The following is a 20,241-nucleotide window of genomic DNA, read 5'->3' as shown; positions in this document are numbered from 1 at the left end:
CCCTCCTATATGGAGTGGCATGGGAGGCAGCTGCGGGTCATCACTCCTTTGCCCCTATAAACAGTGCAGCTTTGAGCAGCAGCAGGATCTCTTCTCCGCCAGGGAGTGGTTTTAGGAGGCAACAGCAGCAGGTCTGCTCCTCAACGCCACAACTGCCGCCACAGAGCAGCTAAGTGCAGCAGCAGCGGGTCCTCTTCTCCATCCCTATCCGTCCCTGCAATAGTGCCTTCCGGGCAGCGGCTCTGACTTCCTCTCATACACCAAAAAACCGCTGTCCCAGGAACCGCAGCAGGCGGGTGGGGGGTGGAAGGAGAACTAGCGTCTCTGGTTGCCCGGCAACCAGAGATGCGGTGCGGACTGACTGGAGCGCCAGAGCTCTGTCAGCCTGCTTCCCGCAGCGGGGAGTGGGGGAGCAGGAATATAGTGCAGCAGGGAGTGGGGAAGCAGGAGAGCGGGCAAGTAGGGCAGGGGAGCCGGCAGCATTGGCGCCCTGTGATATGTCGGCGCTCGGAGCTTGTGCTCCGCCAGATCCGCCCTCCCTACGCCTCTGTAATGTCGTAAACACTCCGCTAAAAGGCTTTGGCACGCCTACCATTTTCCTAGGCCCTCCTGTGTTTTCTGACATGCCTGCATCTTCCACTAAATTAACCAGTTTCCACCTCCTATCCACCTACTTCCTGTCACTCACTGTGCAAACGGGTGCCGGATGACTGACAGACAGTCGGGATTCCGACAGTCATTACACCGACGTCGGAATCCCGACTGTAACCCCGACACTCGAGATCCTGATGGACACCGGCTCCCATAGAGGGAGAATAGAATAGGTGGCAAGTGTACCGAGCCACTGTGCCCCCTGCTGTCTGAGTCCGGGCAGTCGGGATTCAGACGTTGGGCTATTGACCGTCGGAATCCCGACTGTCGGTGTGCTCTAACCACACCCGTGCAAACGCCCAACGATCAGAAAAAGTTTCAGGAGTTGATCACTGGCGGGCGGCGCGCATGTACATTGCGGCCTATATACATATGTGCAGTTCATCGGTAATAAGCCACCGTGAAAATGTGCAGTCGCGCAATGAAGTCTGAATCGGGCCCATATTGAGTTGGTCTTTGTGAATCAGTTACTTTGATTAAGATCTTCTTGCACAGTACCCTGTTTTTCTGATACTGTATATGTTTTCAAGCTAAGGACGGGACTGGTCCTATCCAGGTGTAACAGGAGCACCCCTGCCTTTAAACTTTAGGTGATTGTGAGTGATGAATGCATTTTATTGTGTATTGTTACTCTCCAGGTAATCAGGGAGATCACCAATATTTTGAGGGATCTCCCTGATATTAGGGAGAACCAGTGAGTATGAGATCTAGTGATTCTGTACTGTAAGAAAATAATGCAAGTTGTGATTTTACGGTAAAATATAAGGAAGAAATGGCTCATAATACTAAGCATGTCTTGTTTGTATTAGGAGTTCAGGTAAGGGAATCTGGGTCATTGAAACTAAGGCAGGTGCAGTTGTTTATTCTAAAGCAGCAGGGCGGCAGAAGCATACAGTATCTGACAATTGTACAGGATTTCAGGTTATGGTCCTAACCTACTCTATGAACTTTTTCAAAGTAAATTTTGCTCCCTGGTAATATTTAACTTTACAGTATCACTTTCCTTGAACTGTACAGTATGTCCCAATTAATTTTTTATGATTTGTTCCTATTCTCTATATAAGTATAACTGCACTGTAGGGCTTCATTTGGTGCATGTAATTCTAAGGGAAAGTTCTTATACTGTGTACATGGTCAGTACCACTTTTATTTTATAGCAGTTTAATGGAATATAGCGTGCTTGCCTACTTTACTGTCCTCCTCTCCAGAAGCCCAGAGAGGAGACACTGACCTGCAATCCGGGGGCCGACGTCATTGAGCGCCGCCCCCACTGCAGCCAAATGCTGTGATTCATGGCAGTTCACTGAGAGGGTGGGGCTAAAATTTACACAAAACTATTAAAATTTGCATCATTTTAACCCCGCCCCCTCCAGAAGTGCCATGAATGTCGGCTTTAAACTCACTTCCCCTGGGCAATGCAGGACGGCAGGCGGAAGGTCCAGGGACACAGTAAAAATGCTGGGCACTTGCCTACCTTTCCGGGGGGCTGGAAGTCGGACCCAATTTTAGGGATCCACCCAGCCATTCCGGGAGGGAAGGCAAGTATGAATATAATATATAGCATCATAGCCTTGATTTCCATACGACTATCACAATTTCCAGAGATAACAATGGCCTACTGGCAAAGTGGTGCGACAGTGGTTTTCCCAGTTCTGCAAAAATCCATAGCTGCAGGTGTCGGAACAGTCGGTGCCAATTTGGCATACTATATTGTAAATACTGTAGTAATGTCAATATAGACAGGGGTGCATATGAACACACATCCCGGCATTCACACATGGATGAGAAGGGGTACCAGCGCACATGACGTGCTTTGATACCACTTCTTTCTTGTACCAACATTTAAGATATTATACATTCTCATTAATATATAGATGTTTAATAATACAGCCTAGCATAATATAAAACACCCACAGTACAAAGTATTATACGTTCCATTATATGTCTGTTTTTTATTTGTGCGTATACTTTGGTCATGTGTACAGTATGTGTGTATTACATCATATGGGGTGATTCAGGACCGATCACAAAGCAGCGGTCATTCGCTGCTTAGCGAGTGGCTTAACGCTCCCAGGAGCCTGGCCGAAAGCCAGCCACCCCCCCCCCCTCACCACCGTATCCCTCAGTAATATCCCTTTGCATGCGGCCGAAGGGGAGAGAAATCATTTGATAGTCACCGACCATTGAATGATTTCTCTCCTCTTCGGAAATAAAAGTCAGTCTGCCAAAGAGGGGGCGGGTGCTGACATCATGTGATGTCAGCACCCGCCCCCACAGGCATCGGCCCGCTTGCGTTCCGAGGGGAACGTCCTACATTTTCATGGGGATGCCCATAAAACAGGAGATTAGTAGATTAGGTTAGTAGATTAATTGCTTGTACTTTGGTCTAGATGTATTAAGCTTCAGAAAGTGATAAAATGGAGAGAGTGATAAACTACCAGCCAATTAGCTCCCAACTACCATGTTACAGGCTGGGTTGGAAAAAATACAGTTAGGGGCTGACTGGCTTGTTATTTATCACTCTCCATTTTATCACTTTTTGAAGCTTGATACATCTGGCCCATAATCGGTGTAATTTATCTCTCACCAAGGCTTAGTAAATAGACTCCTTAGAGTATTAATAGAATCAATAGTTGATAAAATGGGCGTTACCATTGACCTGGGAGAGGGCTCCACATGAGCCATCAGTGGTTTAGCCAGTAGTGATGGGAGCCTCTAGCATTTTAGCCCATGAAATCAATATTGCAAGTAGTTTGTAACTGTCTTCTTAAAACTAGAGCTTAGGGTCTTATTCTAGTTCACTCTTTCTGACAAAATCCTTCTTAGATGGAGAAAACCATGTGCATTGCGGGTGGGGCAGATGTAACTTGTGCATTAGATTTGATTAGAGAGAATTTTACTTCAAAGATCTATATTGCAGTTTAAAAATAAAGCAGACAGTATTTACCCTGTGGGGGGGATCTTAGAATGCACACCCAATATACATGAGGTGCTATCATGCTGGGACTTGTAGTTCTGCAAAGAAAAACATGTGGTGCAGATGCACACTCCATATTATTAATCAATCAATAACAGAGGTTCTTGGTATATCAATTGACCAAGAAATATTTGCCCACCAACCAGCTTCACGGTAACCTCATTTCTGGTGGGTCCCTAATACTAAGTTTGGATCTGGGGCGCGGAACCCCAAAAAGGCCAGCATAAGCAAGTCACCCCAGGGCAGCACACAAGTGAAAAAACTAAGCTAGAAGTGTGTTAATAAGAAAGTAGCAGAAGCTAGAGGTTAAAATGTGTAGTGCTAGAGAAAGTATAATATTAGTGAAAATTAAATAGTGCTAAATAAATGTTAGGGTGTGCCACCCCGAAAGCAACTCGGTTACACCAACCCGAGGGGAGCCGCGCCCCAAATCCATCCCCAAGACTAGCAATTTACCCTGCACAGAAACAAAATAACTCACTCAAATCTAATTCTCTCTGCACATTTTACATCTGCCTCCCCCCCCCCCCCCCCTGCAGTGCACATGGTTTTGTCCATCTAAGAAGGATTTTGTCAGAAAGAGTGAACTAGAATAAGGCCTTTAGTTACAGAGGGGCTTCCTTTGCCAGGATAATCTAGGATGTGATGCTGCTCAGTGAGTGGGGAACACATGTAGAAATGAAGTACGGAATGCTCCTTGTATGGTCTGTGGTGATGGCGTTGCATCACTATCTCCTGACTAGATTTATACTGCATGCAGAGTAGACTAGCCATAACACATCGCTGTGTGCTGAGCAATCCGTGCTGAGCGATACTGAATCACTCAGCACAGAGGTTCACTTTCGCCGTGTGTAGGAAGCATTACAAAGCGTTCCAAGATAAAAGGTGTAAGCATATAAATGTTTAATATGAGGATTTGCAACAGACAGACAAGAAGAAAGGAACAGGACCACCTATGAGAAAGGAAACCAATGCTGGGGCCAGCAACTGGTCCCCAAATAGTGGTGAATTTAATAGTCTTACATGGCCCCATAACATCCGGCCCAATTGACGGTATATATTATTTACCAGAACTAGTCTTGGTACTTGTTTCCTAGAACGGCCACAACGATTTAGATCGTTGTGGTCGTAAGATAAAAAATCGGATCGATCGCATCGCATGCGATTTGGTCGCATACGATGCGACCGATCCGATCGACCGATTTTTCGCCCGATTTTTTTTTTTTTTCACCTGATTATTTTCAATTGCCCCCCCAAATGTTACTAAGTGGGCTAGACCCCACGATAGACGTCAACCCGAAGCGTGGCGAGCGCAGCGAGCCCGCGAGGGGCGGCGGTGCGCGTCCTCCGACCTTTTCATTCCCCTACTATCCACTAGGGCGTGGAGTGAGAATAGAATAGTGTGGCGAGCGCAGCGAGCCACCGAGCCCGAAGCGTGGCGAGCGCAGCGAGCCCCGCGAGGGGACGCGTCTAACTTCACAGGTATACGCGTCCCCTCGCGGGGCTCGCTGCGCTCGCCACGCTTCGGGCTCGGTGGCTCGCTGCGCTCGCCACACTATTCTATTCTCACTCCACGCCCTAGTGGATAGTAGGGGAATGAAAAGGTCGGAGGACGCGCACCGCCGCCCCTCGCGGGCTCGCTGCGCTCGCCACGCTTCGGGTTGACGTCTATCGTGGGGTCATGGCGGGCACATAAAAAATGTGAAATGGGTCATATTGGGCCATTTCACCTTTTTTATCATTTTACCCTATGTGAGATGGACTTAATCAAGTCCATCTCATCTTGTGCCATTATAATGGCACAAGACCGACGCGATCCTCCCGATTTCAATGTTAAAAGATTTTTTAACATTGAAGTCTATGGAAAAATCGGGTCAATCGGTCGGTCGCATCGCGGCCGATTTTAATTGGTCGCGACCGACCGATTGACCCGATTTCTGTCAATCAAAGTGAAAAAATTGTAAAAAATCGTCCACATCGTGAGGATCGTGTCCCTTAATTAAGAGCCACGATCACTCACGATTGTGGCCGTTCTAGGAAACAAGTACCCTAGTCTTTGTATACTATACTATTCATCTGAGTGGTCGCACCTACTTATACTGTTCACCAGAACAGAATCCTGTACTTTGTATACCGTTCACCACAATGGACTCATCTGTGTTAATAGTTAATACAATTTATTCAGTTCTGCATAATTGGCACTAAAGTTAGTTCTGCTTAATGTGCGAACCACTAGACAGGAAAATATTGTATTTAGCGGAAGGACAGGCAATTTACCAGGTTCCAGAAGTCAAGGTCTGCTGAGATGGGTTTTTGTACCATAGAAGAACATACATTTATTTTGCATTTTAGCTAAGTAAGTGTTAGTATGTTAGTGCTTCTAATTTACCTGCGTAACAAGGCCCTAAAAAGTATATGGTTTGGTGCCATTCCCAACAGCAAATCAATACTGTCTATCAGGCAAAGGTCACGTTTGCTCAATGCTGAAGTTGATTCTTTCACTGTCTGTATTTGTTTAACAAGCAGATTTTCCTGTCAATGAGTTCTCAGAACACAGAAAACTGAGCTTTAATGCAGTAATGATAACGGTTAAAATTATGTTGTGAATAAAATATTTATTTTATAAATTACATGTACACATTTGGTTGGTACAAGCTCAACAACAGACTCTGGTTTTATAACGTTGTTTATTACCTTTTCCCAGGCACTAGTTTTCCACATGGTTCACAATTTTTGGTGTGTGATTATTTTATCTTTCTAAAATTCTAGTTACACACTGAGGGACTACATTATTGTGACCACCAGGCCGGTTTATGCAAGATATAGTACAATATCTATTCTGCAGATAATGCTGACAAGGGATGGAAAGGAGAGACGCCTGAAGTGCTCACTGATATGATCTGATGGACTTTGAATGAGGAATGACATTAGGAAAGATGCTGCTTTGGTGGATTGTCCATGAGAAGTTGTTGTTACAGTGTACAAAGAGTGGACCAGCAGTCAAGAAAAGTGGGTGAGAGAGCAAGGCCTTTGGTCTTAAAAGGGATGGGATGCTACAGTGTTACATAGAGTGGGTGGACTTATTCAGTTCCACAGACAGGCCATATTGAGAGACCATCTGCTCTGATTTATCAGGTCAGTGCAGATCATATTTGCCTACCCTCCTGCATTCTGCAGGAGACTCCCTAAAATAGCAGCAATCTCCCTCTCTCCCTCATAAGTCTAGCAATCTCCCTCATTTCATCTAGCCCCAGGGCAAGCGACAGGGGGGGTCAAGGGGGACAAGTGTGATGGGCCCCAGAGATATGAAGGGCCCCAGATCTTCCATCCCTGGGCATGGCCACTGCCTGTACTAGCTGGCCTGTCAGTGACCCTTGTGGGCCGGCCGTCTACTGTGCACCATCTGTTTTTGGCTGAGTCTGACTGACTCACTGTGTGCCACTGCCGTCTACTGTGTGTGCGCCCTGCCACTTGGCGCTTAGAGCCATCCACTCTGTGTGTGCGCACGGCCTGGTGCCGCAGGCGCACAGCCTTACCCGCGCTGGTGCTGTGGCCTCAGTCTCTGTCTCCTGTACTTTTACTGCGCTGGTCGTCTGTTCCGCACTCTGCGAAAGACCTGCCCTGCCTGCTCGTAGTGCTCAGCATTCTTTGTGAAAGTGACAGCCGGAGCCAGCAAGAAGCAGCAGCAGGAGCCAAGCCAGCAGGACTGAGAATGAGAGAAGTACACACCTGAAAGCAGGATCTGGAGCAGCGAAAGGTTAAGGCTCATGCAGAAGAGCGTTGTGTGGATTTGGGATTAGGTGGGGGGGCCCCAGAAATATCATTGTACAGGGCCCCAAGATTTCTGTTGCCGGCCCTGTCTAGCCCACATTACACTATTACATTTTGGGGGGAAAAAAGGAATGAGAGATAGATACATTTACATGGAATCATCAGCACAATTTCCCAGCACTTTAGCAGGTATAGTATCTCCTACTAACTGCTTTGGGGCTCATCTACATTTGGATATAGTAGTAGTAGTAGTACGTTTATTTATAAGGCGCCACAAGGTGTCCGCAGAACCGTACATAGCAAACAAAAAACAAGTTACAAGGTAACGTACAGGGTGTGTTGAAAAATACAGTATAAATAGGGGTATAGCTGGTAGAACTAAAATCAGCATCAGTTCAAAATTAGGTGTCATAAGTCATTTTACTAGATTCCTCTCAGATGTAGCAGTACACACCCACGCTTCTAGGTGCCACGTTCACAATCTCTCCATATATGGAACTAGACACGCCCTTTGGGTGGAGCATGACACACACCCTCAATGGGGCGCTGTGCAAAATTATACTACCAACTATAATCTCCCTGAAACTAGTTTTCAAAAGTAGGTAAGTATGGTGCAGATGGGCTCCCAATAAACAAGACATAGCACATAACATTGGCCCTTATTCTGATCTGTGCGGCCGGAGCCGCATACGTTGCTCCGGCCGCACAAACCAATCCCCGCCTACAAGACGGATCGCCACGGCCGTCCGCATGAAAATGGTGGGGCGTACGCCTCCACCATGGTGGGAGCTGCCCCCTGCATTCGATGGTCGACGACCATCGAAGGCAGGGCCGCACGCTCCCCCCGCTCACGCAAGCTTAGACCACACGGACAATCGTCCGTGTGAAAGCTTGTATGGGGGTGGAGAGCTGACATCCGGCGATGTCAGGTTTCCGCCCCCATCACTGGCGTCATAGCCTCATTACCATGCATACGCCCCGCGTTTGCATGGGAACGCCCATGAAACGCGGGGCGTATGCATAGGGAAATGAGGGTATTAAGCCCCTCACGCCCCTATACGCCCCCTTTGCGGCGTATAAAATTTGTGTGCGGCGATTTCGCCTGCACATGCGCAGAGTGACCTCTGCGCATGTGCAGAGTGAAAACATCGGCGGTACGGCCGCACGCAGGCCGTACCGCCGAGATCTGAATAAGGGCCATTGTTTGGATTACAGAAGCAGATCTGCAGCAACATGGGGTTTTCACATTTTTTGAACTGACATTTCATGCCCTACCAATCACTAGTGCGTGGTGGGATAATAATATAGTGCGCCGAGCATAACGAGGCACCGTGCCCGAAACATGGCAAGTGGAGCGAGCCATGTGAGGGGACACGGTGCACTTTTATAGTGTCCATGTCAACTGTGTCGGCAAGAAGTGCAAAACCCCATGTCGACCTTTTGACTGTCGACATTGCCCATGTTGACCTAATGCTTGTGATGACCTATTGACCCTGTCGACCTAACCCCATGTGGACATTCAGATATGTCGACCTTCGTTGGTTGACGAAATGCATGTCGACCTTCCTCTTGTCGACCTATGACCCATACCAGGAGGCAATGTAATAAAAATGCATGTATTGGGGCTAATATTTCTCCAAAAAACATACCAACAGTTAGAATCCATGACTAGGAGAATTCATGTTGTATCAAGGGAAAAAGGTGGCCCAACAGTGTACAACAAACCCGATCGTCATAGGATTTGGCCACTCAGTGTATAAAACATTAGGACAGGCATGTCCAAAGTCTGGCCCTGGGGCCAATTGCGGCCCGTGCTGTCATTTCGAGCGGCCCGCAGACTCCATCTGAAAGCGGGCAGAGCATCAGATGTGGGAAGCACAACACAGGACACTAAAGGTAGGGCCCCGGCGAGCGCGCCTTTACCTTGCTGTCTGCTGCAGTGAGGAGGTGCCGGCCGCCACAGTCAGATGTGTTTGGCGTCCTGACCCTGCTGCTGCAATCGTATATATGTGTGTGGAGCCACAATGTGCTGCAATCCATTTTAAATGCTGCTGCTAGGCTGATCTTCCTAGCAAGACGCTCATCCAGTGGCGTAGCTACGTTTTGGGCGCCCCCACCCCCGCCTTTAGGGGGGGGCGCCCATACCCACCCCCCGCCGCCGCCCCGTCGAGCACCCCCCCGCCGCCTATGCTAACCCCCTCCCCCTCCATCTTACCTATCGCGCTGGTCCCGGCGGCTCCGTCCGTTCATCTGCTGAGGACCACCACAAAATGGCCACCCCCGTACAGCAGACAGTTTCAGAGAAATGTTTGCTATATGGGGGCGGCCATTTTGTTGTGGTCCTCATCAGAAGAACGGAGCCGCCGGGACCAGCAAGATACTTAAGTCTGCGGGGGATTGGGGGGGGATAAACTATAGCACCGCAGCCCCCGGCGCCCCCACATGCACAGCGCCCCCCCGCGGTGGCGGGGGCTGCAGTGCTATAGTTACGCCCCTGCGCTCATCGTCTGCTGATCCACTTTGCCAGTCCCTCCATTGGTTACCTGTATCTTACCGTATTCAATATAAAACCCTTCTGCTAGCATATAAAGCTATTAACCATACTGCACCAGCATATATCTCTTTACTTATCACACAATGGGGGAAATTTACTAAAGGAAATTTGTAAAAAAAATAGTTGTATTTGTATCCAGAAATACTTATTTTTGACATTTACAATCCCGAAAATTCGGCAATTCGTATTGATAGCAATTCGTATTGATAGTAAATTTCCCCCAATATCTCCCATCTCGACCACTCCGCTCTGCACAAGATCTGCGTCTCTCTTCTGCACGGATCACTAGCTTCCATTCACTATTACAGGACTTTCATCGGGCTGCTCCCATCCTATGGAATGTCCTTCCATGCACAATAAGACTCTCCGCTAGCCTCCAAACTTTCCATCGTTCCCTGAAAACTCACCTCTTCAGGCAAGCCTATCATATTCAAGTTCCATATGCATAACCCTCTGAGGCACTTATGTATCATATAGCTTCCCTTCTGGACCTAAAAGCTATGCTATTACTGGTGCCTGTCCTTGTGTTTCCCTCCTATGTATATATATTTTAAGCGTGCAGCAGGACTCTCCTACCTTCATGCTCATTGCTAAAGGGGATTCATGCTTGATGCCAAGGGGGTTTCATGCTCGTTGCAAAGGTTGCTTCATGCTCGATACCACTGGAAATTACTTGCTCGTTGACACGGGGGATTGAAATGCTTGTTGCCAAGGGAGATTACTTGCTTTTTGCCACAGGGGAGTGAAATGCTCGTTGTCAAGGTAGAGTTGAATTATTGTGAGAGTATAGCTGGGTGGGAGCCGTGGCCATACTGCCTGTATTCAGAACAGATTTATAATATACACGGACCTGATCTGAATTCAGCTGGGTTGCCTGCCACTCTCTGCCCGGCCATCACAGCTTTCTGCCCAGCTGTTACCATGAGCGTCAGCACACAAAAAGGCACCATAGTAATAAGAACAATGACAGCGAAGAAGACACTGTCAAAGCGTTGATTACTATGGCACCGTACAAGGGATGTGGTACACTGATATGGTGACTTGACCATGTCGACATAGGTCAACATAGACACCTGAAAAAACTTGTGACAACCTTTTTCATGTCAACCTTTTCTAAGTTGACCTATTGTTTGTGTCAACCTTTTGTCCTTTTATTGGGTTGACTGTAAGACCCATAACCACCTATGGAAGGGGGCGATTAAGGTTAGGTACGTGGTGGAGTGTTAGCCTGTGGGAGAGGACAGATAAGTACTTTTGGGAGGGTAAAGGTGCCCATACATGGTGCGATGAACTCTGTGCTTTTAGCACTAGATTGCATTGTATCTAGTAAAAAAGCATACAATGTGCTACAGCAGGGTGCTTTTTGTACTAGATATGAGGCAATCTAGTACTAAATGCACGGGCAGCACAGACTTTCTGTTCTGTGCAATGTGCTGCGTGCGGGAGCCTGCATCGCATTGCACCTGAAAAATGCACCTTTAGGCACTTGGTGGAGGGTTAGCCTGCAGGGTATGCGGTCAATGGGTCGACACTAATTAGGTCGACAGTCAATAGGTCAACCACTTATTGGTCGACATGGACAAAAAGTGGACATGAGGTTTTTCCAGAACAGTTGTTTTTTCATACTAAATTATCCACGTGGACATAGAGAGTGAATTAAATAGTGTGCCGAGCGTAGCGTGGCACCTGGCCCGAAGTGAGCCATGCAAAAGACTGATGTGGTGTCCGTGTCTACATAAGTCAACATAGACCTGTGAAAAACCCATGTTGACCTTTTCTATGTTGAACTTTTGCTTGTATCAACCTTTTGGCACTTGGTGGCAGGTTAATTGATTAGGACTGTCACTGTCACTTTGTCAACCTAAAGCCATGTCGACCGTTTAACTGTTGACCTTCTGACTTTGTCAATCTATTGACTGTTGACCTTATGGTGACCTTATGGTGTTACCTGTCAATCTAGACACTGTATATACAGTATTTTAATCCATACCCTACTCAGACATGGGACAACAAGGGGAAGAGCTAGAGGTTAGGAATGTGCCATATGATCACTATAATCAGGGTTGCCGACTTTATAATTCTCCTCTCCGGGAGAAGCCCGGAGAGGAGAGTTCCAGCAGCCGCTCAGGGGGTGGGGCTTAAGTGTGACTTCACTAAGCCCCGCCCACATGATGGCAAACTGTCGAATTCACGGATCTCCGTGGAGGGGGCGGGGCTAAAATGACGCGATCCGGGGCGCAGGAGGGGTCCCCTCTGAATCCGGGAGGGTTGCCCACCCTTACGGGGGGCCGGGAGGGGGTCCCGATTTCGGGAGACCCTGACTATAATGCCACCTGTTGTCCCATTTCTGAAAATGTGCTATTTGCTTAAAGATCACAAACACATTTCCCTCCTCCTCCAGTTTCACACAATCAGCGAGTCATTCCATCATATGTTCTCCAGTGGAATTTATTTTCTTAGAATCCAATATAAAAGTTTTTTGTGATCAACACATTTATTTCTGGAGATGAGCTCTGAGCTTTGGGGATTGTTCCTGGATCGGAACAATTTTGGGAAATGGAGTGGTTAAGTCACTATTTGGGTCTTCCCTCATGTTCAGAACTCGGATTTAAAAAAAGAAAAAACTTTTTTTTTTTGCATTGTGAACATACGCAGTCTAGCGATCAGGTCTGAATCAGGCCCAATGTGTGCTCTAGTACATATAGCTCTGTTTTCCTAGAGGTTATTCCAGCAGTTTTCAGACAAATATATGAAAAGGAACTATAACAACAGGTACAAAGTAAAGTTCAGAATCAATAGGGATGGAAATGTAGTCTGAGCAGACAGAAGGTCAGGGCACACCAAAGCAACAATCCTGGGGAAACTGAGAGAGAAAGGCAAGGGTCATGTACTAAGGTGCAGGCGTACTGTGGCCATACAGATGTGGCCATTATCAGCTTACTCGTGATGTGTATGCACATATACCTGAATTGCAGTAGAAATGACCAGCCCCAAGCTGCATATAGCATTCCTCCCAACTTTAGATCCATGGGAGGAGGGACGCTGGTGCGCATCGGAGGGGTGTGGCCTGGCGACAAGGGACATGGCCTGCAAATCGCGTCACTCCCTCGAGGTGACACTCCCGTTTTACCCCTGTGTGGACATGGCCAGGGAATAGACGCTGTGCGCATGCCAGCCTTGGGCGGGATGTGGTAACATCCCCAAAAAATGAGACATTCCTGCTGAATACAGGCACACCTGCAATCTCTCTTTCACACCAGAAAATGCAGGGACTTACCCGGGAATACAGTCCCGGGATCATGCAGGGACATTCCCCTTTCACACCAGCCTAGTCCCTGCATTTTTTGGGGTGAGGAGGGAGAAAAACCTCGCCCCCTCCATCACCTGAAGGCAGATTCCCTCCTCCTGTGTGTAGACACCAGGGCAATGCCTCCAGACACGGGAACCATCCCTCTTCCTGCGTGTGGACACCGGGACACTGCCTCCAGTCCCTGGCCGCACACCAGCCGGGTACCTTCTGACCATAGGTGCAACTTTATGTTTTTGCTGGTGGGTGCTCAAGCCAAAAATATAGAGGAGTGGCTTCATGGGGAAGGGGTGTGGCCACAAAATAATACCAATTTATATCATGGAGCACAGCTGTCTCCAAAATTCAAATTACGGCAACAGAGTTCCACATACATAAATGCCCCCCACAGTGCAGGTACATAAATGCACCCACAGTGCAGGTACATAAATGCCCCCACAGTGCAGGTACATACATTTCCCCAACAGTGCAGGTACTCCGCGGACATGATACACTCTTCCCGACATACTGCTTCCCAGGTGTTGGGTCCGGCAATGTGAGTGCTGCACCTGCAAATTAGCAAGTTAATATAACGGCCCAGCAGCGGGACTCAGGCCCATGGGTGCTCAACAATTTCCGTGGGTGCTCGGGCCCTTGAGCACCCACAGAATCGGCACCTATGCCTCTGATGCCTCTGCTGTCTCTTCTTCCTTCCGTAAGGAAAGGGGGGGGGGGGCACACTATGTCCCCAGCAGTCACCCTGCAACTTCTCCAGTGGCGGAGAGCGTGCTGATCGGTACTGTGAGAATTAGCAGTGGACTGGGAGAAGAAAGCCGCAGACAGAGATAGAAAACGGTCCTCACTTATTTGCAAAAGAATTACATACAGTATTGATCGCTCATCGCCATCCACTCACAAAACTATACGTAATTCCTAAACGATCAAACAGTTTTTGCCATCTTGGCAAATGTGAGCACAAGTTCTGAGGCTTCCACTAATCTGACTGAGACAGGGTGGAAGTGTTCATCGCTGACATCACAGACACTCAAAAACGCTTGGGCACGTCTGCGTGTTTCAGCCACACCCAAAAAATGGCAGGTTTCTACCCCCAAACACCAGCTTTCTGTCAATTAAGCTCCTTTGCGTTTACGAACCATATGCATTTCAGTTGCTGAGTCTCCTTGCATATGCGCTATAGGTACAGTACCAACTGAATCGGTCCTGGCATTTGTGCATGCACACGACCTTTGCACACACCAGGCATGCGCATGCGCCCGCTCACATGCACTGTGCATACGTGCGCTGCCTCTCCCGGCTTACAGGAGAGAAGGGAATAGCAGCGTGTGATGCCCCCCCCCCCCTCTCCTGGACCACAGCAGCGTACAGAGAGAGCCCACAGACACACTGCAAGTACAGTGGCTTTTTCTGTGCGCTGATCAGGAGGTAGAGAACCACCTTACATAGAAACATAGAATCTAGTCTGCCCCCTTTTTTTTATCATTCAGGTAATCTCAACCCTTTTTGATCCTCATTTCTTTGTAAGGATATTCATATGCCTATCCCAAGCATGTTTAAATTGTTCTACTGTCTTAGCCTCTACCACCTCTGATGGGAGGCTATTCCACTTATCTACTACTCTTTCTGTGAAGTAATTTTTTTTAACATTTGCCCTGAACCTACCTCCCTCCAGTTTCAGTGCATGTCCTTGTGTTATATTACTTCTTTTCCTTTGAAGAAAATTTCCCTCCTGTACTATGTTAAAACCCTTGATATCAGGGGCGTAACTAGAACTTTGGGGGCCCCATAGCAAAATCTTGAAAAGGCCCCCCCCAACCCCAAGTCACTGAAATCTCCCTTAGTAGGAGAGTAAGGAGCAAGATAGAGAGAATGGGGCTTTCATAGAAAAGGAGGAAATGAGGGATACAGCGAGAGAAATAGAGGAGTACGAGAGAGGGAAAAGAGCAGACAGGAGGGGACATAAACAGATGGAGAGGACTAAAATGGACAGACAGAAAGGAGGAGACATAGAGAGAGAGAGAGAGACAGATGGGAGGTGTCCATGAGAGAGGAATGGATGGAGGGGGCACAGAGAAAGGGATGGCCAAGAGGGGGCACAGAGAGAGGGATGGGCACAATGGGGCAAAGAGATAGGGACGGACAGGAGGAGGCACAAAGAGAGAGGGATGGACAGATGGGGGCACAAAGAGAGCGGGATGGACAGAAGGGAGTACAGAGAGAGCAATGGACAGATGGGGCAACAAAGAGAGAGGGATGGGCACATAGATAAGGACGTACGGGAGGTGGCACAGAGAGAGAGAGAGAGAGGGATGGACAGGAAGGGGCACAAAGAGAGGGATGGACAGGAGGGGGCACAGAGAGGGATGGATGGGGGCACAAAGAGAGAGGGATGGACAGAAGAGGGCACACAGAGAGGGATGGACAGATGGGGGAACAAAGTGAGAGGGATGGACAGAAGGGGCACAGAGAGAGAGAGAGAGAAAGGCCCTGGGGTTTTAACTTTTTCATGCTCAGTTACTGCAGTTTACACAGCCCCTCACTTCCACTCTCACCTGAATGATACAGTATTTCAGACCCTTCCTCGGCAGCAGATGCCATGATGCGCGTGGTGTGCACAGCAGCAGCCCTCCTACATACCGGATCCTCCTGCGTGTCTCCCACTAAGTGTCCTCCCCCGGCACTTGCAGAAGCCTCCAAGCCCCCAGGTCAGACTCTAGCTGCAGCCTTTCCTTTCTCCATCTCCTGCCGAAGCCTCCGACCCCGCTGGACTGGCTCCCGCAGCAGCAGCCTCCAACCTCCACGTGATGCCCTTGCACAGACATACAGCAGTCGCCGTCTTGCTGGTTCATGCTATCCAGCACCTGCAGTAGCGCAGGCTGTGCGCAGCTAGCAAAAGCCAAGAAACGCTGTGTTTGTGTATGACCAGCGCCGCTGAGAGGATTTTTAAAAATGAAATGAAGGGAAAAAATGTAGAGGGTGCAGGGGATTGCCTCGGGCCCCCCAACCTGCCGGGCCCCATAGCAGCTGCATCCCCTGCACCCTCTATAGTTACGCCACTGCTTGATATATTTGAATATTTCTATCATGTCCCCCCTTTCCCTTCTCTGCTCCAAACTATACATGTTAAGATCTTTTAGTCTTTCCAAGTAAGTTTTGTGATGTAGGCCATGCACCATTTTAGTTGCCCTTCTTTGTACAGTCTCTAATGTAGTTATATCCTTCTGAAGATATGGTCTCCAGAACTGGACACAGTATTCCAGATAAGGCCGTACCAATGACCTATAAAGTGACATTATTACTTATTTTTTTCTGCTACTGATTCCTCTCCCTATGCAACCAAGCATCTGACTAGCCATACTCATTGCTTTGTTACATTGCCTCCCTGCCTTTAAGTCACTTGAAATAGTGACTCCTAGATCTCTTTCCTCCTCAGTAGGTTCCATTATAGTACCCTTGATACTATATTGAGCCTATGGGTTTTTGAGTCCCAAGTGCATAATTTTGCATTTTTTAGCATTAAACTGTAGTTGCCATGCTCTTGACCAATTCTCAAGTTTACCTAGATCATCAGTCATTTGATTTACCCCTCCTGGTGTGTCTACTCTGTTGCATATCTTTGTGTCATCTGAAAAAAGGCATACTTTCCCTTCAATACCATTTGCAATGTCACTAACAAAGATATTAAAGAGCACTGGCCCAAGTACAGATCCCTGGGGTACTCCACTGGTAACATGTCCCTCCATAGAATGCACTCCATTTACTACAACTGTTTCCTATCCTGCAACCAGGTGCTTATCCATTTAATTGTTTTATAATCCAATCCCACACTTTCAAGTTTATTTAGCAGTTTGTGATGTGGGACAGTGTCAAATGCCTTACTAAAGTCTAGATATGCTACATCTACGGCTCCCCCTTCATCTATTATTTTGGTCACAGAGTCAAAAAAGTCAATAACATTATTTTGGCATGATCTCCCTGCAGTAAAGCCATGCTCTTTTGGATCCTGTAAATTGTTTAATTTAAGATATTCCACTATTCTTTATTTTAATAGTGTTTCCATTAATTTCCCTACTACTGATGTAAGGCTCACTGGTCTGTACTTACTTGCTTGTTCTTTGCTTCCGCTTTTGTGCAGTGGAACTACATTTGCTCTTTTCCAGTCCTCTGGAACTGCACCTGTATCTAGTGACTAGTTGAATAAATCTGTTAATGGTGCTACCAGCACATCTTTTAATTATTTTAGTATCCTTGGATGTATTCCGTCTTGCACCATTGATTTATCCACTTTCTGTCTTGAGAGTTCTGTTAGGACTTTCTCCTTAGTAAATGTACTAATATACCTTATTTTTATGAATGTCCTTGCAACTTAACTGTGGTCCCTTCCCTTCTCCTTATATAGGGAATATGGAGCAACAATAATTATTTAGATGATCTGCAATTGCCTCGTCTCCCTCCACCAAATTCTCAGTGTCTGTCCGAAGTCTTATTATTCCTCCATTTTATTTTCTCCTTTCACTTATATACTTAAAAAAAGTTTTGCTTCCTTTAGCTACTGACTGAGCCTTTTTCTCCACAGCTTGTGCCTTGGCACGCCTGATCACTTTCTTAGCCTCCTTGCATCTGTCAAGATACACCTCTTTGTCTGCTTGTCTGCTTGTATGTCCTAAAGGCCATCTTTTTTGCTTTTACACTAGTTGATACCTCTTTTGTAAACCACGCTGGCTTCCTTTTCCTGGTGCTTTTCTTAACCCTTTTGATACAAAGGTCCGTTGTCTTTAGTATTGCACTTTTTAATTTTTTCCACATCTCCTGCACTCCTTTCAAGTTCCTCCAATCCGCTAATGAATCGCTTAAACATCTCCCCATTTTTGCAAAGTCAGCCTTCCTAAAATCCAACACCTTAGTTTTTGTGTGACTGGAGTTGGACCCTGCCTTGATACTAAACCATACTGCTTAATGATCACTGGATCCCAGGTTCTCACCCACATATATGTCTGATATCCTGTCACCATTTGTGAGTATTAAATCTAATATTGAGTCTTTACTAGTAGGCTTCCTCACCAATTGCATGAGAGATGCTCCCTGTAGGAAATTTAGAAATTTGCCACTTGTAGTTGATCTTGCAAAAGACTCCTCCCAATTCACATCAGGTAGATTAAAGTCTCCCATGGTTATGACCTCTCCCTTTAAAGCCATTTTAGTGACATCAAGCAATAGGCTCCTGTCCAAATCCTGCCCCTGGCCTGGTGGCCTATAGATTACCCCAGTGCAAATAGTGTCCTTCTCCCCCATTTCTATGGTCACCCAAAGGGCCTCAGTTTTTTCTTCAATGTTTTGTATTAAAGTAGCATTTATGCTTTTCTTTACATACATTGCTACACCTCCTCCGATTCTTCCCATTCTGTCCTTCCTAAATAAATTGTATCCTGGTATAGCTATGTCCCAGTCATGATTCTCATTACACCATGACTCCATAATAGCCACAATGTCTAGGTCATCCCTTGTCAGTATTGCGCTTAGCTCAGGAATTTCATCTCCTAGGCTCTTAGGGCGGTATTCAATGTGAATACCCTGCGAGGTGCAGCGAATCCTTTTTAGGATTCGCTGCACATTCGCCACGTTCCGGAGCCAGCGGGCTCCGGTATTCAACGTGTCAGGGGCTCGCTGCCCCTGACAGGCGAATATGAGCTCCTGCGGCGATTGCCGCAGGGAGCCTCAGGACGGTGCCAGGCAGAGAGATGGTAGTCTCTCTGCCTAGCCCAGACCTTTGTGGGGGGTTAGGTGTGCTCCCCGGGTGCCAGGCAGCACAGGCTGCCCCCCCGGGGGTCCCAGCAGGCAAGCGTATATTCACTACACAGGATCGTAATGATCGTGCAGTGAATATATGAATATGTAATGAGCGGCTCCGCTCTGGCGCCACCTGCTGGCTGCTGTGTAAAAAAAAAAAAAAAAATATTATTTTTAAAATTAAATATATATTCATGTGCTTACAGCACATGAATAAAAATAGCATGCCCCTCCTCAGAAGAAAATTCCTGATTTTTTGACACCAAATGTAAAAAACAGAACACTTTATTTTAAAAGTTCACATTCCACTTCACCATAAAAAGATAGCGATTGCTGCTCGGTGAATCATGGTGACCAAAACCTTCAAATGTATTCGCCAACTGGTCATTGAATAGGGTGATTCACCGTTTTAGTCAGAAATTCGCCAAACAGCACAAATTCACCATAAAAACCTGGCGAATCAGGCTCATTGAATACCGCCCTTAGTGTTTGCACACATAGCTTTAAAAATGTTGCCTGTGCATATGTTATTCCGAGCCATGTTCAGACAGTACAAAAATTCAAGTCAAAAGTTGAAATTACTAGTTACAACACAGCTGCACTTCACTAAATCTAAAAATATAGTGAGTCTGTTCAAGTCAGGCTACACCTGAACATTAATGGCTAAATCATGGTTGCCTACTCCTTCATGGAGAAAATGCTCTGAGCAGCCTGTGGTGTTCTATTATTTTTTTATGCAGGAGGAGCAGCCTTTGGTGTCCTATTATTTTTATGCAGGGGAGCAGCCTGTGATATCCTGGTTTATTATTATTATTATAGTAGAGGAGCAGTCTTTGGGGTCCTGCTGTTGTTGTTGTTGTTGTTGTTATTATTATTATTATACAGGGCCAGTGCTCTGGTCTTGCCCCCCAGGCTAAAGTTTGCCAGCCAGCCCCTGGGTTTAACGCAGGTATAAAGCTAAAATTATTAATATAATAGCACTTTTATGTCAACACTTCTATGGAAGCACTAACAGCCTATTGCTTACAGCCTATACTAAACTTTAAATAGGAAAGTTTCCCATGTGAATGCAATGATTGCAACTCCACCCAATACATTCCCATTTAAAAGTCCAGGCAATAAATTAATTGCAAGAAGAAACCGTCCCACTTAGCCATCGGCCCCTCTGCATTACCCAGAAGTGCCAGATGGCCAGTC

Source organism: Crinia signifera, chromosome 2 (assembly GCF_055691185.1).
Source record: "Crinia signifera chromosome 2, ASM5569118v1, whole genome shotgun sequence".
Lineage (NCBI taxonomy): Eukaryota > Metazoa > Chordata > Amphibia > Anura > Myobatrachidae > Crinia > Crinia signifera.
Note: the sequence above shows the minus strand (reverse complement) of the source record.